The sequence below is a fragment of the Ambystoma mexicanum genome, chromosome 8 (genome assembly GCF_040938575.1).
Source record: "Ambystoma mexicanum isolate Mex_15411 chromosome 8, UKY_AmexF1_1, whole genome shotgun sequence".
Classification (NCBI taxonomy): Eukaryota; Metazoa; Chordata; class Amphibia; order Caudata; family Ambystomatidae; genus Ambystoma; species Ambystoma mexicanum.
In genome coordinates this window covers 98,288,358-98,307,162 of record NC_090929.1, presented here as the reverse complement: position 1 = coordinate 98,307,162, position 18,805 = coordinate 98,288,358, and positions in this window count along the sequence as shown.

The following is an 18,805-nucleotide window of genomic DNA, read 5'->3' as shown; positions in this document are numbered from 1 at the left end:
CACCTAACCTGAGACTGGGTGATCCGATCCCCACTCATCCTCCTCTGGTTACTAGATCCATGCACCATCCACTCCATACCCTACCTGAGACTGGGTGATCTGATCCCCACTCATCCTCCCCTGGTTACTAGGTCCATACGTCGTCCACTCCCCACCCTACCTGAGACTGGATGATCTGATCCCCACTCATCCTCCCCTGGCTACTAGATCCAAACCCCATCCACTCCCCACCCCACCTGATACTTCCCTACCCTACCTGGGACTAGGTGATCTGATCCCCACTCATCCTCCCCTGGCTACTAGATCCATACCCTATCCACTCCCCACCCCACCTGAGACTTCCCCACCCTACCTGAGACTGGGTGATCTGATCCCCACTCATCCTCCCCTGGCTACTAGATCCATACACTGTCCACTCCCCACCCTACCTGAGACTGGGTGATCTGATCCCCACTCATCCTCCCCTGGTTACTAGATCCATACACCATCCACTCCCCACCTAACCTGAGACTGGGTGATCCGATCCCCACTCATCTTCCTCTGGTTACTAGATCCATGCACCACCCACTTCCCACCCTACCTGAGACTGGGTGATCTGATCCCCACTCATCCTCCCCTGGTTACTAGATCCATACACCATCCACTCCCCACCTAACCTGAGACTGGGTGATCCGATCCCAACTCATCCTCCTCTGGTTACTAGATCCATGCACCGTCCACTCCATACCCTACCTGAGACTGGGTGATCTGATCCCCACTCATCCTCCCCTGGTTACTAGGTCCATACGTCGTCCACTCCCCACCCTACCTGAGACTTCCCCACCCTACCTGAGACTGGGTGATCTGATCCGCACTCATCCTTCCCTGGCTACTAGATCCATACACTATCGACTCCCCACCCTACCCGAGACTGGATGATCTGATCCCCACTCATCCTCCCCTGGCTACTAGATCCATACACTATCCACTCCCCACCCTACCTGAGACTGGGTGATCTGATCCCCGCTCATCCTCACCTGGTTACTAGATCCATACACTGTCCACTCCCCACCCTACCTGAGACTGGGTGATCTTATCCCCACTCATTCTCCCCTGGCTACTAGATCCATGCACCATCCACTCCCCACCTAACCTGAGACTGGGTGATCTGATCCCCAGTCATCCTCCTTTGGTTACTAGATCCACCATCCACTCCCCACCTAACCTGAGACTGGGTGATCCGATACCCACTCATCCTCCTCTGGTTACTAGATCCATGCACCGTCCACTTCATACCCTACCTCAGACTGGGTGATCTGATCCCCACTCATCCTCCCCTGGTTACTAGGTCCATATGTCGTCCACTCCCCACCCTACCTGAGACTGGGTGATCTGATCCCCACTCATCCTCCCCTGGCTACGAGATCCAAACCCCATCCACTCCCCACCCCACCTGATACTTCCCTACCCTACCTGAGACTAGGTGATCTGATCCCCACTCATCCTCCCCTGGCTACTAGATCCATACCCCATCCACTCCCCACCCCACCTGAGACTTCCCCACCCTACCTGAGACTGGGTGATCTGATCCCCACTCATCCTCCCCTGGCTACTAGATCCATACACTGTCCACTCCCCACCCTACCTGAGACTGGGTGATCTGATCCCCACTCATCCTCCCCTGGTTACTAGATCCATACACCATCCACTCCCCAACTAACCTGAGACTGGGTGATCCGATCCTCACTCATCCTCCTCTGGTTACTAGATCCATGCACCATCCACTCCATACCCTACCTGAGACTGGGTGATCTGATCCCCACTCATCCTCCCCTGGTTACTAGGTCCATATGTCGTCCACTCCCCACCCTACCTGAGACTGGGTGATCTGATCCCCACTCATCCTCCCCTGGCTACTAGATCCAAACCCCATCCACTCCCCACCCCACCTGATACTTCCCTACCCTACCTGAGACTAGGTGATCTGATCCCCATTCATCCTCCCCTGGCTACTAGATCCATACACCATCCACTCCCCACCTAACCTGAGACTGGGTGATCCGATCCCCACTCATCCTCCTCTGGTTACTAGATCCATGCACCATCCACTCCATACCTGACCTGAGCCTGGGTGATCTGATCCCCACTCATCCTCCCCTGGTTACTAGGTCCATACGTCATCCACTCCCCACCCTACCTGAGACTGGGTGATCTGATCCCCATTCTTCCTCCCCTGGCTACTAGATCCATACCCCATCCACTCCCCACCCCACCTGATACTTCCCCACCCTACCTGAGACTGGGTGATCTGATCCCCACTCATCCTCCCCTGGCTACTAGATCCATACCCCATCCACTCCCCATCCCACCTGAGACTTCCCCACCCTACCTGAGACTGGGTGATCTAATCCCCACTCATCCTCCCCTGGCTACTAGATCCATACACTGTCCACTCCCCACCCTACCTGAGACTGGGTGATCTGATCCCCACTCATCCTCTCCCTGGCTACTAGATCCATACACTGTCCACTCCCCTCCCTACCTGAGATGGGGTGATCTGATCCCCACTCATCCTCCACTGGTTACTAGATCCATGCACCATCCACTCCCCACCCTACCTGAGACTGGGTGATCTGATCCCCAATCATCCTCCCCTGGCTACTAGATCCATACACTGTCCACTCCCCACCCTACCTGAGGCTGGGTGATCTGATCCCCACTCATCCTCCCCTGGTTACTAGATCCATACACCATCCACTCCCCACCTAACCTGAGACTGGGTGATCCGATCCCCACTCATCCTCCTCTGGTTACTAGATCCATGCACCATCCACTCCATACCCTACCTGAGCCTGGGTGATCTGATCCCCACTCATCCTCCCCTGGTTACTAGGTCCATACGTCATCCACTCCCCACCCTACCTGAGACTGGGTGATCTGATCCCCATTCTTCCTCCCCTGGCTACTAGATCCATAACCCATCCACTCCCCACCCCACCTGATACTTCCCCACCCTACCTGAGACTGGGTGATCTGATCCCCACTCATCCTCCCCTGGCTACTAGATCCATACCCCATCCACTCCCCATCCCACCTGAGACTTCCCCACCCTACCTGAGACTGGGTGATCTGATCCCCACTCATCCTCCCCTGGCTACTAGATTTATATACTGTCCACTCCCACCCTACCTGAGACTGGGTGATCTGATCCCCACTCTTCCTCCCCTGGTTACTAGATCCATGCACCATCCACTCCCCACCCTACCTGAGACTGGGTGATCTGATCCCCACTCATCCTCCCTTGGTTACTAGATCCATACACCATCCACTCCCCACCTAACCTGAGACTGGGTGATCTGATCCCCACTCATCCTCCCCTGGTTACTAGGTCTATACGTCGTCCACTCCCCATCTACCTGAGACTTCCCCACCCTACCTGAGACTGGGTGATCTGATCCCCACTCATCCTCCCCTGGCTACTAGATCCATATACTATCCACTCCCCACCCCACCTGAGACTGGGTGATCTGATCCCCACTCATCCTCCCCTGGCTACTAGATCCATACACTATCCACTCCCCACCCCACCTGAGACTGGGTGATCTGATCCCCACTCATCCTCCCCTGGCTACTAGATCCATGCACCATCCACACCCCACCTAACCTGAGACTGGGTGATCTGATCAACACTCATCCTCCCATGGTTACTAGATCCATACACCATCCACTCCCCACTTAACCTGAGACTGGGTGATCCGATCCCCACTCATCCTCCTCTGGTTACTAGATCCATGCGCCGTCCACTCCATACCCTACCTAAGACTGGGTGATCTGATCCCCATTCTTCCTCCCCTGGTTACTAGGTCCATACGTCGTCCACTCCCCAACCTACCTGAGACTGGGTGATCTGATCCCCACTCATCCTCCCCTGGCTACTAGATCCATACCCCATCCACTCCCCACCCTACCTGAGACTTCCCCACCCTACCTGAGACTGGTGATCTGATCCCCACTCATCCTCCCCTGGCTACTAGATCCATACCCCATCCACTCCCCACCCTACCTGAGACTGGGTGATCTGATCACACCTCATCCTCCCCTGGTTACTAGGTCCATACACCGTCCACTTCCCACCCTATCTGAGACTGGGTGATCTGATCCCAACTCATCCTCCCCTGGCTACTAGATCCATACACTGTCCACTCCCCACCCTACCTGAGACTGGGTGATCTGATCCCCACTCATCCTCCCCTGGCTATTAGATCCATACACTATCCACTCCCCACCCTACCTGAGACAGGGTGATCTGATCCCCACTCATCCTCCCCTGGTTACTAGATTCATACCCCATCCACTCCCCACCCCACCTGAGACTTCCCACCCTACCTGAGACTGGGTGATCTGATCCACACTCATCCCACCCTGGCTACTAGATCCATATACTGTCCAATCCCCACCCTACCTGAGACTGGGTGATCTGATCCCCACTCATCCTCCCCTGGTTACTAGATCCATACCCCATCCACTCCCCACCCCACCTGAGACTTCCCCACCCTACCTGAGACTGGGTGGTCTGATCCCCACTCATCCTCCCCTGGCTACTAGATCCATACACTGTCCACTCCCCGCCCTACCTGAGACTGGGTGATCTGATCCCCACTCATCCTCCCCTGGTTACTAGATCCATTCACCATCCACTCCCCACCCTACCTGAGACTGGGTGATCTGATCCCCACTCATCCTCCCCAGGTTACTAGATCCATACCCCATCCACCCCCCACCCGACCTGAGACTTCCCCACTCTACCTGAGACTGAGTGATCTGATCCCCACTCATCCTCCCCTGGCTACTAGATCCATACACTGTCCACTCCCCATCCTACCTGATACTGGGTGATCTGATCACCACTCATCCTCCCCTGGTTACTAGATCCATGCACCATCCACTCCCCACCCTACCTGAGACTGGGTGATCTGATCCCCACTCATCCTCCCCTGGTTACTAGATCCATACACCATCCACTCCCCACCTAACCTGAGACTGGGTGATCCGATCCCCACTCATCATCCTCTGGTTACTAGATCCATGCACCGTCCACTCCATACCCTACCTGAGACTGGGTGATCTGATCCCCACTCATCCTCCCCTGGTTACTAGGTCCATACGTCGTCCACTCCCCACCCTACCTGAGACTTCCCCACCCTACCTGAGACTGGGCGATCTGATCCCCACTCATCCTTCCCTGCCTACTAGATCTATACACTATCCACTCCCCACCCTACCCGAGACTGGATGATCTGATCCCCACTCATCCTCCCCTGGCTACTAGATCCATACACTATCCACTCCCCACCCTACCTGAGACTGGGTGATCTGATCCCCACTCATCCTCCCTTGGTTACTAGATCCATACACTGTCCACTCCCCACCCTACCTGAGACTGGGTGATCTGATCCCCACTCATCCTCCCTTGGTTACTAGATCCATACACCATCCACTCCCCACCTAACCTGAGACTGGGTGATCCGATACCCACTCATCCTCCTCTGGTTACTAGATCCATGCACCGTCCACTTCATACCCTACCTCAGACTGGGTGATCTGATCCCCACTCATCCTCCCCTGGTTACTAGGTCCATACGTCGTCCACTCCCCACCCTACCTGAGACTGGGTGATCTGATCCCCACTCATCCTCCCCTGGCTAGTAGATCCAAACCCCATCCACTCCCCACCCCACCTGATACTTCCCTACCCTACCTGAGACTAGGTGATCTGATGCCCACTCATCCTCCCCTGGCTACTAGATCCATACCCCATCCACTCCCCACCCCACCTGAGACTTCCCCACCCTACCTGAGACTGGGTGATCTGATCCCCACTCATCCTCCCCTGGCTACTAGATCCATACACTGTCCACTCCCCACCCTACCTGAGACTGGGTGATCTGATCCCCACTCATCCTCCCCTGGTTACTAGATCCATACACCATCCACTCCCCACCTAACCTGAGACTGGGTGATTCGATCCCCACTCATCCTCCTCTGGTTACTAGATCCATGCACCATCCACTCCATACCCTACCTGAGACTGGGTGATCTGATCCCCACTCATCCTCCCCTGGTTACTAGGTCCATACGTCGTCCACTCCCCACCCTACCTGAGACTGGATGATCTGATCCCCACTCATCCTCCCCTGGCTACTATATCCAAACCCCATCCACTCCCCACCCCACCTGATACTTCCCTACCCTACCTGAGACTAGGTGATCTGATCCCCACTCATCCTCCCCTGGCTACTAGATCCATACCCTATCCACTCCCCACCCCACCTGAGACTTCCCCACCCTACCTGAGACTGGGTGATCTGATCCCCACTCATCCTCCCCTGGCTACTAGATCCATACACTGTCCACTCCCCACCCTACCTGAGACTGGGTGATCTGATCCCCACTCATCCTCCCCTGGTTACTAGATCCATACACCATCCACTCCCCACCTAACCTGAGACTGGGTGATCCGATCCCCACTCATCTTCCTCTGGTTACTAGATCCATGCACCACCCACTTCCCACCCTACCTGAGCCTGGGTGATCTGATCCCCACTCATCCTCCCCTGGTTACTAGATCCATACACCATCCACTCCCCACCTAACCTGAGACTGGGTGATCCGATCCCAACTCATCCTCCTCTGGTTACTAGATCCATGCACCGTCCACTCCATACCCTACCTGAGACTGGGTGATCTGATCCCCACTCATCCTCCCCTGGTTACTAGGTCCATACGTCGTCCACTCCCCACCCTACCTGAGACTTCCCCACCCTACCTGAGACTGGGTGATCTGATCCGCACTCATCCTTCCCTGGCTACTAGATCCATACACTATCGACTCCCCACCCTACCCGAGACTGGATGATCTGATCCCCACTCATCCTCCACTGGCTACTAGATCCATACATTATCCACTCCCCACCCTACCTGAGACTGGGTGATCTGATCCCCGCTCATCCTCACCTGGTTACTAGATCCATACACTGTCCACTCCCCACCCTACCTGAGACTGGGTGATCTTATCCCCACTCCTTCTCCCCTGGCTACTTGATCCATGCACCATCCACTCCCCACCTAACCTGAGACTGGGTGATCTGATCCCCACTCATCCTCCCTTGGTTACTAGATCCATGCGCCGTCCACTCCATACCCTACCTAAGACTGGGTGATCTGATCCCCATTCTTACTCCCCTGGTTACTAGGTCCATACGTCGTCCACTCCCCAACCTACCTGAGACTGGGTGATCTGATCCCCACTCATCCTCCCCTGGCTACTAGATCCATACCCCATCCACTCCCCACCCTACCTGAGACTTCCCCACCCTACCTGAGACTGGTGATCTGATCCCCACTCATCCTACCCTGGCTACTAGATCCATACCCCATCCACTCCCCACCCTACCTGAGACTGGGTGATCTGATCACACCTCATCCTCCCCTGGTTACTAGGTCCATACACCGTCCACTTCCCACCCTATCTGAGACTGGGTGATCTGATCCCAACTCATCCTCCCCTGGCTATTAGATCCATACACTGTCCACTCCCCACCCTACCTGAGCCTGGGTGATCTGATCCCCACTCATCCTCCCTGGCTATTAGATCCATACACTATCCACTCCCCACCCTACCTGAGACAGGGTGATCTGATCCCCACTCATCCTCCCCTGGTTATTAGATTCATACCCCATCCACTCCCCACCCCACCTGAGACTTCCCACCCTACCTGAGACTGGGTGATCTGATCCCCACTCATCCCACCCTGGCTACTAGATCCATATACTGTCCAATCCCCACCCTAGCTGAGACTGGGTGATCTGATCCCCACTCATCCTCCCCTGGTTACTAGATCCATACCTCATCCACTCCCCACCCCACCTGAGACTTCCCCACCCTACCTGAGACTGGGTGGTCTGATCCCCACTCATCCTCCCCTGGCTACTAGATCCATACACTGTCCACTCCCCGCCCTACCTGAGACTGGGTGATCTGATCCCCACTCATCCTCCCCTGGTTACTAGATCCATTCACCATCCACTCCCCACCCTACCTGAGACTGGGTGATCTGATCCCCACTCATCCTCCCCAGGTTACTAGATCCATACCCCATCCACCCCCCACCCCACCTGAGACTTCCCCACTCTACCTGAGACTGAGTGATCTGATCCCCACTCATCATCCCCTGGCTACTAGATCCATACACTGTCCACTCCCCATCCTACCTGAGACTGGGTGATCTGATCCCCACTCATCCTCCCCTGGTTACTAGATCCATGCACCATCCACTCCCCACCCTACCTGAGACTGGGTGATCTGATCCCCACTCATCCTCCCCTGGTTACTAGATCCATACACCATCCACTCCCCACCTAACCTGAGACTGGGTGATCCGATCCCCACTCATCCTCCTCTGGTTACTAGATCCATGCACCGTCCACTCCATACCCTACCTGAGACTGGGTGATCTGATCCCCACTCATCCTCCCCTGGTTACTAGGTCCATACGTCGTCCACTCCCCACCCTACCTGAGACTTCCCCACCCTACCTGAGACTGGGCGATCTGATCCCCACTCATCCTTCCCTGGCTACTAGATCTATACACTATCCACTCCCCACCCTACCCGAGACTGGATGATCTGATCCCCACTCATCCTCCCCTGGCTACTAGATCCATACACTATCCACTCCCCACCCTACCTGAGACTGGGTGATCTGATCCCCACTCATCCTCCCTTGGTTACTAGATCCATACACTGTCCACTCCCCACCCTACCTGAGACTGGGTGATCTGATCCCCACTCATCCTCCCTTGGTTACTAGATCCATACACCATCCACTCCCCACCTAACCTGAGACTGGGTGATCCGATACCCACTCATCCTCCTCTGGTTACTAGATCCATGCACCGTCCACTTCATACCCTACCTCAGACTGGGTGATCTGATCCCCACTCATCCTCCCCTGGTTACTAGGTCCATACGTCGTCCACTCCCCACCCTACCTGAGACTGGGTGATCTGATCCCCACTCATCCTCCCCTGGCTACTAGATCCAAACCCCATCCACTCCCCACCCCACCTGATACTTCCCTACCCTACCTGAGACTAGGTGATCTGATCCCCACTCATCCTCCCCTGGCTACTAGATCCATACCCCATCCACTCCCCACCCCACCTGAGACTTCCCCACCCTACCTGAGACTGGGTGATCTGATCCCCACTCATCCTCCCCTGGCTACTAGATCCATACACTGTCCACTCCCCACCCTACCTGAGACTGGGTGATCTGATCCCCACTCATCCTCCCCTGGTTACTAGATCCATACACCATCCACTCCCCACCTAACCTGAGACTGGGTGATCCGATCCCCACTCATCCTCCTCTGGTTACTAGATCCATGCACCATCCACTCCATACCCTACCTGAGACTGGGTGATCTGATCCCCACTCATCCTCCCCTGGTTACTAGGTCCATACGTCGTCCACTCCCCACCCTACCTGAGACTGGATGATCTGATCCCCACTCATCCTCCCCTGGCTACTAGATCCAAACCCCATCCACTCCCCACCCCACCTGATACTTCCCTACCCTACCTGAGACTAGGTGATCTGATCCCCACTCATCCTCCCCTGGCTACTAGATCCATACCCTATCCACTCCCCACCCCACCTGAGACTTCCCCACCCTACCTGAGACTGGGTGATCTGATCCCCACTCATCCTCCCCTGGCTACTAGATCCATACACTGTCCACTCCCCACCCTACCTGAGACTGGGTGATCTGATCCCCACTCATCCTCCCCTGGTTACTAGATCCATACACCATCCACTCCCCACCTAACCTGAGACTGGGTGATCCGATCCCCACTCATCTTCCTCTGGTTACTAGATCCATGCACCACCCACTTCCCACCCTACCTGAGACTTCCCCACCCTACCTGAGACTGGGTGATCTGATCCCCACTCATCCTCCCCTGGTTACTAGGTCCATACGTCGTCCACTCCCCACCCTACCTGAGACTTCCCCACCCTACCTGAGACTGGGTGATCTGATCCGCACTGATCCTTCCCTGGCTACTAGATCCATACACTATCGACTCCCCACCCTACCCGAGACTGGATGATCTGATCCCCACTCATCCTCCCCTGGCTACTAGATCCATACACTATCCACTCCCCACCCTACCTGAGACTGGGTGATCTGATCCCCGCTCATCCTCACCTGGTTACTAGATCCATACACTGTCCACTCCCCACCCTACCTGAGACTGGGTGATCTTATCCCCACTCATTCTCCCCTGGCTACTAGATCCATGCACCATCCACTCCCCACCTAACCTGAGACTGGGTGATCTGATCCCCAGTCATCCTCCTTTGGTTACTAGATCCACCATCCACTCCCCACCTAACCTGAGACTGGGTGATCCGATACCCACTCATCCTCCTCTGGTTACTAGATCCATGCACCGTCCACTTCATACCCTACCTCAGACTGGGTGATCTGATCCCCACTCATCCTCCCCTGGTTACTAGGTCCATACGTCGTCCACTCCCCACCCTACCTGAGACTGGGTGATCTGATCCCCACTCATCCTCCCCTGGCTACGAGATCCAAACCCCATGCACTCCCCACCCCACCTGATACTTCCCTACCCTACCTGAGACTAGGTGATCTGATCCCCACTCATCCTCCCCTGGCTACTAGATCCATACCCCATCCACTCCCCACCCCACCTGAGACTTCCCCACCCTACCTGAGACTGGGTGATCTGATCCCCACTCATCCTCCCCTGGCTACTAGATCCATACACTGTCCACTCCCCACCCTACCTGAGACTGGGTGATCTGATCCCCACTCATCCTCCCCTGGTTACTAGATCCATACACCATCCACTCCCCAACTAACCTGAGACTGGGTGATCCGATCCTCACTCATCCTCCTCTGGTTACTAGATCCATGCACCATCCACTCCATACCCTACCTGAGACTGGGTGATCTGATCCCCACTCATCCTCCCCTGGTTACTAGGTCCATATGTCGTCCACTCCCCACCCTACCTGAGACTGGGTGATCTGATCCCCACTCATCCTCCCCTGGCTACTAGATCCAAACCCCATCCACTCCCCACCCCACCTGATACTTCCCTACCCTACCTGAGACTAGGTGATCTGATCCCCATTCATCCTCCCCTGGCTACTAGATCCATACCCCATCCACTCCCCACCCCACCTGAGACTTCCCCACCCTACCTGAGACTGGGTGATCTGATCCCCACTCATCCTCCCCTGGCTACTAGATCCATACACTGTCCACTCCCCACCCTACCTGAGACTGGGTGATCTGATCCCCACTCATCCTCCCCTGGTTACTAGATCCATACACCATCCACTCCCCACCTATCCTGAGACTGGGTGATCCGATCCCCACTCATCCTCCTCTGGTTACTAGATCCAGGCACCATCCACTCCATACCCTACCTGAGACTGGGTGATCTGATCCCCACTCATCCTCCCCTGGTTACTAGGTCCATATGTCGTCCACTCCCCACCCTTCCTGAGACTGGATGATCTGATCCCCACTCATCCTCCCCTGGCTACTAGATCCAAACCCCATCCACTCCCCACCCCACCTGATACTTCCCTACCCTACCTGAGACTAGGTGATCTGATCCCCACTCATCCTCCCCTGGCTACTAGATCCATACCCCATCCACTCCCCACCCCACCTGAGACTTCCCCACCCTACCTGGGACTGGGTGATCTGATCCCCACTCATCCTCCCCTGGTTACTAGATCCATGCACCATCCACTCCCCACCTAACCTGAGACTGGGTGATCCGATCCCCACTCATCCTCCTCTGGTTACTAGATCCATGCACCATCCACTCCCCACCCTACCTGAGACTGGGTGATCTGATCCCCACTCATCCTCCCCTGGTTACTAGATCCATACACCATACACCATCCACTCCCCACCTAACCTGAGACTGGGTGATCCGATCCCCACTCATCCTCCTCTGGTTACTAGATCCATGCACCGTCCACTCATACCCTACCTGAGACTGGGTGATCTGATCCCCACGCATCCTCCCCTGGTTACTAGGTCCATACGTCGTCCACTCCCCAACCTACCTGAGACTTCCCCACCCTACCTGAGACTGGGTGATCTGATCCCCACTCATCCTCCCCTGGTTACTAGATCCATACACCATCCACTCCCCACCTAACCCAAGACTGGGTGATCTGATCCCCACTCATCCTCCCCTGGTTACTAGATCCATACACCATCCACTCCCCACCTAACCTGAGACTGGGTGATCTGATCCCCACTCATCCTCCCCTGGTTACTAGATCCATACACTGTCCACTCCCCACCCTACCTGAGACTGGGTGATCTTATCCCCACTCATCCTCCCCTGGCTACTAGATCCATGCACCATCCACTCCCCACCTAACCTGACACAGGGTGATCTGATCCCCACTCATCCTCCCTTGGTTACTAGATCCATACACCATCCACTCCCCACCTAACCTGAGACTGGGTGATCCGATACCCACTCATCCTCCTTTGGATACTAGATCCATGCACCGTCCACTCCATACCCTACCTTAGACTGGGTGATCTGATCCCCACTCATCCTCCCCTGGTTACTAGGTCCATACGTCGTCCACTCCCCACCTACCTGAGACTTCCCCACCCTACCTGAGACTGGGTGATCTGATCCCCACTCATCCTCCCCTGGTTACTAGGTCCATACGTCGTCCACTCCCCACCCTACCTGAGACTTCCCCACCCTACCTGAGACTGGGTGATCTGATCCCCACTCATCCTCCCCTGGTTACTAGATCCATACACCATCCACTCCCCACCTAACCTGAGACTGGGTGATCTGATCCCCACTCATCCTCCCCTGGTTACTAGATCCATACACTGTCCACTCCCCACCCTACCTGAGACTGGGTGATCTTATCCCCACTCATCCTCCCCTGGCTACTAGATCCATGCACCATCCACTCCCCACCTAACCTGAGACTGGGTGATCTGATCCCCACTCATCCTCCCTTGGTTACAAGATCCATACACCATCCACTCCCCACCTAACCTGAGACTGGGTGATCCGATACCCACTCATCCTCCTCTGGTTACTAGATCCATGCACCGTCCACTTCATACCCTACCTCAGACTGGGTGATCTGATCCCCACTCATCCTCCCCTAGTTACTAGGTCCATACGTCGTCCACTCCCCACCCTACCTGAGACTGGGTGATCTAATCCCCACTCATCCTCCCCTGGCTAATAGATCCAAACCCCATCCACTCCCCACCCCACCTGATACTTCCCTACCCTACCTGAGACTAGGTGATCTGATCCCCACTCATCCTCCCCTGGCTACTAGATCCATACCCCATCCACTCCCCACCCCACCTGAGACTTCCCCACCCTACCTGAGACTGGGTGATCTGATCCCCACTCATCCTCCCTTGGCTACTAGATCCATACACTGTCCACTCCCCACCCTACCTGAGACTGGGTGATCTGATCCCCACTCATCCTCCCCTGGTTACTAGATCCATACACCATCCACTCCCCACCTAACCTGAGACTGGGTGATCCGATCCCCACTCATCCTCCTCTGGTTACTAGATCCATGCACCATCCACTCCATACCCTACCTGAGACTGGGTGATCTGATCCCCACTCATCCTCCCCTGGTTACTAGGTCCAAACGTTGTCCACTCCCCACCCTACCTGAGACTGGGTAATCTGATCCCCACTCATCCTCCCCTGGCTACTAAATCCAAACCCCATCCACTCCCCACCCCACCTGGTACTTCCCTACCCTACCTGAGACTAGGTGATCTGATCCCCACTCATCCTCCCCTGGCTACTAGATCCATACCCCATCCACTCCCCACCCCACCTGAGACTTCCCCACCGTACCTGAGACTGGGTGATCTGATCCCCACTCATCCTCCCCTGGCTACTAGATCCATACACTGTCCACTCCCCACCCTACCTGAGACTGGGTGATCTGATCCCCACTCATCCTCCCCTCGTTACTAGATCCATACACCATCCACTCCCCACCTAACCTGAGACTGGGTGATCCAATCCCCACTCATCCTCCTCTGGTTACTAGATCCATGCACCATCCACTCCATACCCTACCTGAGCCTGGGTGATCTGATCCCCACTCATCCTCCCCTGGTTACTAGGTCCATACGTCATCCACTCCCCACCCTACCTGAAACTGGGTGATCTGATCCCCATTCTTCCTCCCCTGGCTACTAGATCCATACCCCATCCACTCCCCACCCCACCTGATACTTCCCCACCCTACCTGAGACTGGGTGATCTGATCCTCACTCATCCTCCCCTGGCTACTAGATCCATACCCCATCCACTCCCCATCCCACCTGAGACTTCCCCACCCTACCTGAGACTGGGTGATCTGATCCCCACTCATCCTCCCCTGGCTACTAGATCCATACACTGTCCACTCCCCACCCTACCTGAGACTGGGTGATCTGATCCCCACTCATCATCTCCCTGGCTACTAGATCCATACACTGTCCACTCCCCTCCCTACCTGAGACGGGGTGATCTGATCCCCACTCATCCTCCCCTGGTTACTAGATCCATGCACCATCCACTCCCCACCCTACCTCAGACTGGGTGATCTGATCCCCACTCATCCTCCCCTGGTTACTAGATCCATACCCCATCCGCCCCCCACCCCACCTGAGACTTCCCCACCCTACCTGAGACTGGGAGATCTGATCCCCACTCATCCTCCCCTGGCTACTAGATCTATATACTGTCCACTCCCCACCCTACCTGAGACTGGGTGATCTGATCCCCACTCTTCCTCCCCTGGTTACTAGATCCATGCACCATCCACTCCCCACCCTACCTGAGACTGGGTGATCTGATCCCCACTCATCCTCCCTTGGTTACTAGATCCATACACCATCCACTCCCCACCTAACCTGAGACTGGGTGATCTGATCCCCACTCATCCTCCCCTGGTTACTAGGTCTATACGTCGTCCACTCCCCATCTACCTGAGACTTCCCCACCCTACCTGAGACTGGGTGATCTGATCCCCACTCATCCTCCCCTGGCTACTAGATCCATATACTATCCACTCCCCACCCCACCTGAGACTGGGTGATCTGATCCCCACTCACCCTCCCCTGGCTACTAGATCCATACACTATCCACTCCCCACCCCACCTGAGACTGGGTGATCTGATCCCCACTCATCCTCCCCTGGCTACTAGATCCATGCACCATCCACACCCCACCTAACCTGAGACTGGGTGATCTGATCAACACTCATCCTCCCATGGTTACTAGATCCATACACCATCCACTCCCCACTTAACCTGAGAATGGGTGATCCGATCCCCACTCATCCTCCTCTGGTTACTAGATCCATGCGCCGTCCACTCCATACCCTACCTAAGACTGGGTGATCTGATCCCCATTCTTCCTCCCCTGGTTACTAGGTCCATACGTCGTCCACTCCCCAACCTACCTGAGACTGGGTGATCTGATCCCCACTCATCCTCCCCTGGCTACTAGATCCATACCCCATCCACTCCCCACCCTACCTGAGACTTCCCCACCCTACCTGAGACTGGTGATCTGATCCCCACTCATCCTCCCCTGGCTACTAGATCCATACCCCATCCACTCCCCACCCTACCTGAGACTGGGTGATCTGATCACACCTCATCCTCCCCTGGTTACTAGGTCCATACACCGTCCACTTCCCACCCTATCTGAGACTGGGTGATCTGATCCCAACTCATCCTCCCCTGGCTACTAGATCCATACACTGTCCACTCCCCACCCTACCTGAGACTGGGTGATCTGATCCCCACTCATCCTCCCCTGGCTATTAGATCCATACACTATCCACTCCCCACCCTACCTGAGACTGGGTGATCTGATCCCCACTCATCCTCCCCTGGTTACTAGATCCATACACTGTCCACTCCCCACCCTACCTGAGACTGGGTGATCTGATCCCCACTCATCCTCCCCTGGCTACTAGATCCATGCACCATCCACTCCCCACCTAACCTGAGACTGGGTGATCTGATCAACACTCATCCTCCCTTGGTTACTAGATCCATACACCATCCACTCCCCACCTAACCTGAGACTGGGTGATCCGATACCCACTCATCCTCCTCTGTTTACTAGATCCATGCACCGTCCACTTCATACCCTACCTCAGACTGGGTGATCTGATCCCCACTCATCCTCCCCTGGTTACTAGGTCCATACGTCGTCCACTCCCCACCCTACCTGAGACTGGGTGATCTGATCCCCACTCATCCTCCCCTGGCTACTAGATCCAAACCCCATCCACTGCCCACCCCACCTGATACTTCCCTACCCTACCTGAGACTAGGTGATCTGATCCCCATTCATCCTCCCCTGGCTACTAGATCCATACCCCATCCACTCCCCACCCCACCTGAGACTTCCCCACCCTACCTGAGACTGGGTGATCTGATCCCCACTCATCCTCCCCTGGCTACTAGATCCATACACTGTCCACTCCCCACCCTACCTGAGACTGGGTGATCTGATCCCCACTCATCCTCCCCTGGTTACTAGATCCATACACCATCCACTCCCCACCTATCCTGAGACTGGGTGATCCGATCCCCACTCATCCTCCTCTGGTTACTAGATCCATGCACCATCCACTCCATACCCTACCTGAGACTGGGTGATCTGATCCCCACTCATCCTCCCCTGGTTACTAGGTCCATACGTCGTCCACTCCCACCCTTCCTGAGACTGGATGATCTGATCCCCACTCATCCTCCCCTGGCTACTAGATCCATACACTGTCCACTCCCCACCCTACCTGAGACTGGGTGATCTGATCCCCACTCATCCTCCCCTGGTTACTAGATCCATACACCATCCACTCCCCACCTAACCTGAAACTGGGTGATCCGATACCCACTCATCCTCCTCTGGTTACTAGATCCATGCACCGTCCACTTCATACCCTACCTCAGACTGGGTGATCTGATCCCCACTCATCCTCCCCTAGTTACTAGGTCCATACGTCGTCCACTCCACACCCTACCTGAGACTGGGTGATCTGATCCCCACTCATCCTCCCCTGGCTAATAGATCCAAACCCCATCCACTCCCCACCCCACCTGATACTTCCCTACCCTACCTGAGACTAGGTGATCTGATCCCCACTCATCCTCCCCTGGCTACTAGATCCATACCCCATCCACTCCCCACCCCACCTGAGACTTCCCCACCCTACCTGAGACTGGGTGATCTGATCCCCACTCATCCTCCCTTGGCTACTAGATCCATACACTGTCCACTCCCCACCCTACCTGAGACTGGGTGATCTGATCCCCACTCATCCTCCCCTGGTTACTAGATCCATACACCATCCACTCCCCACCTAACCTGAGACTGGGTGATCCGATCCCCACTCATCCTCCTATGGTTACTAGATCCATGCACCATCCACTCCATACCCTACCTGAGACTGGGTGATCTGATCCCCACTCATCCTCCCCTGGTTACTAGGTCCAAACGTTGTCCACTCCCCACCCTACCTGAGACTGGGTAATCTGATCCCCACTCATCCTCCCCTGGCTACTAAATCCAAACCCCATCCACTCCCCACCCCACCTGGTACTTCCCTACCCTACCTGAGACTAGGTGATCTGATCCCCACTCATCCTCCCCTGGCTACTAGATCCATACCCCATCCACTCCCCACCCCACCTGAGACTTCCCCACCGTACCTGAGACTGGGTGATCTGATCCCCACTCATCCTCCCCTGGCTACTAGATCCATACACTGTCCACTCCCCACCCTACCTGAGACTGGGTGATCTGATCCCCACTCATCCTCCCCTGGTTACTAGATCCATACACCATCCACTCCCCACCTAACCTGAGACTGGGTGATCCGATCCCCACTCATCCTCCTCTGGTTACTAGATCCATGCACCATCCACTCCATACCCTACCTGAGCCTGGGTGATCTGATCCCCACTCATCCTCCCCTGGTTACTAGGTCCATACGTCATCCACTCCCCACCCTACCTGAGACTGGGTGATCTGATCCCCATTCTTCCTCCCCTGGCTACTAGATCCATACCCCATCCACTCCCCACCCCACCTGATACTTCCCCACCCTACCTGAGACTGGGTGATCTGATCCCCACTCATCCTCCCCTGGCTACTAGATCCATACCCCATCCACTCCCCATCCCACCTGAGACTTCCCCACCCTACCTGAGACTGGGTGATCTGATCCCCACTCATCCTCCCCTGGCTACTAGATCCATACACTGTCCACTCCCCACCCTACCTGAGACTGGGTGATCTGATCCCCACTCATCCTCTCCCTGGCTACTAGATCCATACACTGTCCACTCCCCTCCCTACCTGAGACGGGGTGATCTGATCCCCACTCATCCTCCCCTGGTTACTAGATCCATGCACCATCCACTCCCCACCCTACCTGAGACTGGGTGATCTGATCCCCACTCATCCTCCCCTGGTTACTAGATCCATACCCCATCCGCCCCCCACCCCACCTGAGACTTCCCCACCCTACCTGAGACTGGGAGATCTGATCCCCACTCATCCTCCCCTGGCTACTAGATCTATATACTGTCCACTTCCCACCCTACCTGAGACTGGGTGATCTGATCCCCACTCTTCCTCCCCTGGTTACTAGATCCATGCACCATCCACTCCCCAC